Consider the following 7791-nt stretch of genomic DNA (forward strand, 5'->3'; position numbering starts at 1 on the left):
AACAGGTATTTGAAGCCGCTGGTGCCTCTGGAGTCCCGCGAACCTCAAGGTGTAGGATCCTCCAGAGGTTTGCAAGTGTGCATAAAGCTATTATTCGGCCATCCCTAAACAATGCTCACAAGCAGAAACGGTTGCAATGGGCTCAGAAATACATGAAGACTAATTTTCAAACTGTGTTGTTTACTGATGAGTTCCGTGCAACCCTGGATGGTCCAGATGGATGGAGCAGTGGATGGTTGGTGAATGGCCACCATGTCCCAACAAGGCTGCGACGTCAGCAAGCAAGGAGGTGGCGGAGTCATGTTTTGGGCTGGAATCATGGGGAGAGAGCTGGTAGGCCCCTTTAGGGTCCCTGACGGTGTGAAAATGACCTCTGCAAAGTACGTAGAGTTTATGACTGACCACTTTCTTCCGTGGTACAAAAAGAAGAACCGTGCCTTCCGTAGCAAAATTATCTTCATGCATGACAATGCGCCATCTCATGCTGCAAAGAATAACTCTGTGTCATTGGCTGCTATGGGCATAAAAGGAGAGAAACTCATGATGTGGCCCCCATGTTCCCCTGACCTCAACCCTATTGAGAACATTTGGAGCATCCTCAAGCAAAATATCTATGAGGGTGGGAGGCAGTTCACATCAAAACAGAAGCTCTGGGAGGTTATTCTGACATCCTGCAAAGATATTCAAGCAGAAACGGTTGCAGTGGGTTTAGAAATACACGAAGACTAATTTTCAAACCGTGTTGTTTACTGATGAGTGCCGTGCAACCCTGGATGGTCCAGATGGATGGGGTAGTGGATGGTTGGGAATGGCCACCATGTCCCAACAAGGCTGCGACGTCAGCAAGGAGGTGGTGGAGTCATGTTTTGGGCTGGAATCATGGGGAGACAGCTGGTAGGCCCCTTTAGGGTCCCTGACGGTGTGAAAATGACCTCAGCAAAGTACAAAGAGTTTATGACTGACCACTTTCTTCCGTGGTACAAAAAGAAGAACCGTGCCTTCCGTAGCAAAATTATCTTCATGCATGACAATGCACCATCTCATGCTGCAAAGAATACCTCTGTGTCATTGGCTGCTATGGGCATAAAAGGAAAGAAACTCATGGTGTGGCCCCCATGTTCCCCTGACCTCAACCCTATTGAGAACCTTTGGAGCATCCTCAAGCAAAATATCTATGAGGGTGGGAGGCAGTTCACATCAAAACAGAAGCTCTGGGAGGCTATTCTGACATCCTGCAAAGATATTCAAGCAGAAACTGTCCAAATACTCACAAATTCAATGGATGCAAGAATTGTGAAGGTGATATCAAAGAAGGGGTCCTATGTTAACATGTAACTTGGCCTGCTAAGTTTTTTTTGATTGAAAGAGCTTTTGATTTCTGTAAATATGACTTCCTGATGCTGCAAATTAAACAAATTACCATTTTAGTTCTCTTTACAACCTTTAAAATGTTTTGATCTCTGTTGTGCATAATAATTTGAAACAGTGCATTTTGAGTTTTTTACTTCTAAAAAAAAATCTGTTATCATTAGGAGATTTGTTCAATAAAATTTGCATTATACTCCAATGGTTGATGGCTTGAAGATTACACTGACTGTCATTTGCAACGACTATTTAGGAAAATCAGCGAAAAATAACATTTGCATAATAATTTGGAACGCGGTGTATATAGTCCCACACAGCAATCCCCCCTTTATATTACCACACAGCCCCCTCCAAAACACAAAAGATTGCATTTACCTTGCCCCGCTCCCGCGTCGGACGGAGTGCTACAATGCCACTTGGGACATTTAGAGAAAAGTTAAAGACTATTAATTGGCTGTAACATGTCAATAAGACATGTCACTGGTCATGGAGTTTCGGGCGTTGCAACCACCTACATTCTGAAGAATCAGGGCTGCCACCATTGCAATGTGACCAGTACTTTTGTCAGAGGTCTGGGCAAGTGAGTTTAAAGGGGCCCACACTCTCTTATTAACTGCCAATAACTGGCCACTAGTCACAATATATATACATATATATATATATATATATATATATATATATGTATATGCAGTGTATATAGATATATATAAATATATATGTATATGTGTGTGACAAGAAATGTAAAGGATAAAACCGCAGTAATAGTATTATCGCACATACATTAAATGAAATAAGTCCATGCTTTTTATGAATCCATGCTGGTTATCAGTTATTAGATTATTTACTGCTATATAATTTTGCAGTTAATTCCTTGGAAAATATTTTATATATGTGAAAGATGGTTTATTTGCTTATATTCTCTGTATTAAATTATATTATGTATTATCAAGCAGGATGCCGAATTACTAAGGTATGTATTCTCCATTATTTTAATGACCTTTCCTCCACATAGTTCTGCTCGAGTCTCAAAGAAATGTGTTATCTTTATGTGTTCAACGTGTGGTCTTCATACAGCCATGGATAGCGGGTTGGCTGAATGGCCAGACATAAAATGCAACTGTTTGTCTTTATCTTCCTCATGGGAAAGAACAGTTAACACCACCCCATTGTATGTTTGTCTCCAGGTTTTACCTCATGTCAGCATTTTAATGAAGAATTATAATTATGTATTTTAAATATTCTTATGGTCTGCTATTGGCTGAATAACAAATATTGTCACATTGCCTCTGATTGGTTAAACTCAAGCCTACACCCCTTTTGAATGATATTATTGTAATTGAGTTTGGCAATAAACTCCCAGAGGAGTATTTTGAGCATACCAGCAGCGTCTTTGTGTTATTTCTCCTAAAATAGTACCAATAAAAACTACAACCCGTCCCGCAAAAAAAACAAGCCCTTACACAGCTTTTTTGACTAAAAAATAAAAAAGTTATGGCTCTCAGAATATGGTGACAGAAAAGAAATTATTTTATAAAAAAAGTGATTTTATTGCGCAAATGCTGCAAAACATAAAAAACTTATATACATATCGTATCGCCGTAATCGTATCGACCCGCAGAATAAAGTAAAACTGTCATTTATAGCACACAGTGAACGCTGCAAAAAATATTCACACCATCCGCTGTGCATTAACCCCTTTGCGCACTATGACTTAATAGCACGTCATGGTGGGGGGGTTGATGTATGGAGCAGGCTCATGTGCTGAGTCCGCTCCATACGATGCGGGTGTCAGCTGTGTATTACAGCTGACACCCAGGAGTTAGTCAGGAACATGATTGTGTGGTTACAGAAGCCTGTAAAAATAAGACTGAGTTCCCACGTCGCGGATTTGACGCAGATTTTCAGCGCAGATTTTACACTTTGCAATGCAAAAGGGTGAGATCTGCGTCAAAACCGCAACAAAATCTGTGACAAATCCACAACGTTAATCCGTAGTATTGCAGTATATTGTACCTGCGATCCAATGATCGCTGGTTCAAGTCCCCCAAGGGGACTAATAAAATGTGTAGAAGAATTAAAGTTATCGGTAGTGAGAAAGAAAAAAGTTTAAAGTTAAAAAACCCCCCTTTTCCAATTTTTCTACTAAAGTAATGTAAAAAATAAACAAAATTGGTATCGCTATGTCCGTAAAAGGCCGAACTATTACAATATACCATTATTTAACTTGCACAGTGAACACCGTAAGAAACAAATAATCTAAACCGCCAAAATCGCAGCTTTTTTTTTGTCACTTTAGCTCTAAAAAAAAAATTAAATACAACTTTTGGATCACTTTTTATGTACCAAAAAATTGTAGCAATAAAAACTACAGCTCGTCCAGCAAAAAATAAGACCTCCCACTGCTCAATCATCCGAAAAATAAAAAAGTTACGGCTCTCCGAATGTGGTGAAATAAAACAATTTTTATTTTAACAATTAGATTTTTCTTTGTAAAAGTAGTATAATATAAAAAAAAACAATATAAATTTGGTATCACCGTAATTGTATTGGGCCGCAGAATAAAGTCACGTTTTCGTTTTTACCGCACGGCGAAAGCTGTAAAAACGAAAACCCCATAAAGTGGAATCAGATTTTTTTCCTATATCAGCCCGCAAATAATTTTTTTTTCACTTTCCTAGTACATTTTATGACACTTTAAATGGTGTCAATAGAAACTACAATTTCTCCCTCAAGAAATAAGCCCTCACACTGTTCTATTGACGGAAAAAGGAAAAAGTTATGGCTCTAAGAACGTGGGGAGTGACAAACGAAAATAAGAAAGCAAAAAATGGATCAGTCCTGAAAGGGTTAATTCATTTCTAATAAAAAAAAAAAAAAAAAGTATGACCCCATGTGGGGTATTTCTGTACTCGGGAGAAATAGCTTTACAAAAATTGGTTGTTTTTTTCTCCTTTATCCCTTGTGAAAATGAGAAATTAATTTTCGCGGCCTAATTCTAATAAATTCTGCAAAAGACACGTGGGGTCTAAATGCTCACTATACCCCTAGATAAATTCCTTGAGAGGTTTTGTTTCCAATATGGGGACATTTTTGGGGGGTTTCCCCTGTTTTGGTCCCTCCAGGGCGTTGCAAACGCGACATGGCACCGAAAACCATTCCAGTAAAATCTGTGCTCCAAAATCCAAATGGCGCTCTTTCCCTTCCGAGCCCTGCTGTAGGTCCAATCAGCCGTTTATTACCACATATGGGTTATTGCCGTAATCGGGAGACATTGCTTTACAATTGTTGGGGTGCATTTTCTTCACTATTCCTTGTAAATATTAAAAATGTCTATGTTTTTTTAGAAAAAAAGTAGATTTTCATTTTTACAGACTAATTCCAATATATTTAGCGAAAAACCTGTGTGGTCAAAATGCGAACTATACCCCTAGATAAATTCCTTGAGAGGTGTAGTTTCCAATATGGGGTAACTTTTGGGGGGGTTTCCCCTGTTTTGATCCCTCCAGGGCGTTGCAAACGCGACATGGCACCGAAAACCAATCCAGCAAAATCCGTGCTCCAATCTCCAAATGGCGCTCCTTCCCTTCCGAGCGCTGCTGTGGGTCCAATCAGCAGTTTATTACCACATATGGGGTATTGCCGTAATCGGGAGACATTGCTTTACAAATGTTGGGGTGCATTTTCTTCGTTATTCCTTGTAAATATTAAAAATGTCTATGTTTTTTCAGAAAAACAGTAGATTTTAATTTTTACATACTAATTCCAATATATTTACCAAAAAACCTGTGTGGTCAAAATGAAAACTATACCCCTAGATAAATTCCTCGAGAGGTGTAGTTTCCAAAATGGGGTCACTTTTGGGGTTTTCCACTGTTTTGGCACCACAAGACCTCTTCAAACCTGACAAGGTGCCTAAAATATATTCCAAAAAAAAGGAGGCCCAAAATCCACTAGCTGCTCCTTTGATTCTAAGGCCGGTGTTAGGGTATGTTCACACGGCCAAATTTCAGACGTATACGAGGCGTATTTTGCCTCGTTTTACGTCTGAAAATACGTCTCAAATACGTCGGCAAACATCTGCCCATTCATTTGAATGGGTTTGCCGACGTACTGTGCAGACGACCTGTTATTTACGCGTCGTCGTTTGACAGCTGTCAAACGACGACGCGTAAAAATACAGCCTCGTCAAAAGAAGTGCAGGACACTTCTTTGGACGTTTTTGGAGCTGTTTTCTCATAGACTCCAATGAAAACAGCTCCAAAAATGGACGTAAAAAACGCAGCGAAAACGGCGCGAAAACCGCCGCGAAAAATGCGAGTTGGTCAAAAAACGTCTGAAAAGCAGGGTCTGTTTTCCCTTGAAAACAGCTCTGGATTTTCAGACGTTTTTGTTGACTACGTGTGAACATACCCTTAAAGTCCATTAGCACACTAGGGCCAGATGTGGGATATTTCTAAAAACTGCAGAATCTGGGCAATAAAAAAATGATTTGCATTTCTCGGGTAATACCTTCTGTGTTCTAAAAAAAATGCTTTAGAAATAAATTTTGGAAAAAATAAAATAAAATTTGTACATTTCACATCTACTTTGCTTTAATTCCTATGAAACGCATAAAGGGTTAAAACACTTTGTGAATGCTGATTTGAATACCTTAGGGTTGCAGTTTTCAAAATAGGGTGACTTCTGGGGAGTTTCTAATATATAAGGCCTTCAAAGCCACTTCAGAACTGAACTGGTCCGTGAAAAAATGGCCTTTTGAAATTTTCTTTAAAATATGAGAAATTGCTGCTAAAGTTCTAAGCCTTGTAACGTCCTAGAAAAATAAAAGAACGTTCAAGAAACGATGCAAACATAAAGTAGACAAATGGTAACTATTTCGTGTGGTATTACTATCTGTTTTACAAGCAGATACGTTTAAATTTAGAAAAATGCTAATTTTTTAAATTTTTTTTCAAAATTTTGGTGTTTTTCAGAAATAAATACCGAAATTATCGACCAAATTTTTTCACTAACATAAAGTACAACATGTCACGAATCGCTTGGATAGGTAAAAGCATTCCGATGTTATTACCACATAAAGTAAAACATGTCCGATTTGAAAAAATCGGCTGGGTCTTGAAGGTCAAAACAGGCTGGTTAAGTAATATAAATATAAATATAAATATAAAAATGCTCATAACTTGCTCAAAAATGATTGTTTTTCAAAATAAAAACGACTGTTGTTATCTACATTACAGCGCCGATCAGATTATGTAGGAGATAGGGCATTTATAATCTGGTGACAGAGCCTCCTGGACCTCCACATCTAATTATGTATTTGGTCTATTTGACAAGGCCAGATCTAGCAGAGAATCTTTTCTTTTTTGGTTCATCTACCGAGTAAATGTGAATTTCTAATTTATCTTTATCCGTGAATGGAGAATAAAAATGTATCCTTAAAATAATTACATTTTACTTACAATATTACAATGACTTCAAATTAATACACATTTTGCGAGGATAACATAGAGATTGTCTTCTTCCCTCAGTAGATGCTGTGTCTATTTTTATTTCCGTAATGTAAGACCTGTTCAATTCATTGCATTAAGCCAGTCCTGTCATAGAGTTAATAAACTGTTTGATTGTCAAGGTACAATAATGACCTTTGACTGTCTTCAAAGTATCTCGTTCTACGAGAACCAGTGGAGAAATGAGGTAACAGATGGGGTCTGCCCAATCACTGGAGGCGAATGTTTACACGGACTATCAACATCTGTGCACGAACGTCCTGCCACAAATGACTGATGACCCCTCTTCATTCAGCAGATGCATCAATATCACCCTAATCCTATTTGCTGTTTAGCTTGAAATTTCCAATGTCAGAGGATTTATAATGATGGAAATAAAGGAAAACACATCTTGTCTGATTTCATGCAGAAAAAAACTCTCACATGTTTTACCAGTAATTTAATAGGAATACGCAATATTGTGTTATGTTTCAAATACTATCAATTTATGAAAATGTATAAATTACATGTCACACAGACTAAAAAAAAGCAGTAAAAAAGAGCAGCATAATGTCATACATAACTCTGTACACCGGAGGTAGGGACGAACGTCCAACTTGTGGAGCCGGTTCAGCCGCACAAGGGCCCGGAGTATAGGGGGGCCCATAGGGCCGGCCGCCATGAAGCTTCAAGAATTATCTTTCTTCTGTTTAGAGAAGAAATAATTATTGTGTCCAGTAGGTGGCAGAATCACACTGTGTGTGTGTGTGTGTGTGTGTGTGTGTGTGTGTGTGTTATATATGTTTATATGTACACTATATGGACAAAAGTATTGGGACACACCTCTTAATCATTGATTCCAGGTGTTTCATTTCGTCCCATTATCACAGGTGAATAAAATCCAGCACCTCGCCATGCAGACTTTTCTACAAACATTTGT

Source organism: Rhinoderma darwinii, chromosome 5, assembly GCF_050947455.1.
Source record: "Rhinoderma darwinii isolate aRhiDar2 chromosome 5, aRhiDar2.hap1, whole genome shotgun sequence".
Taxonomy (NCBI): Eukaryota; Metazoa; Chordata; class Amphibia; order Anura; family Rhinodermatidae; genus Rhinoderma; species Rhinoderma darwinii.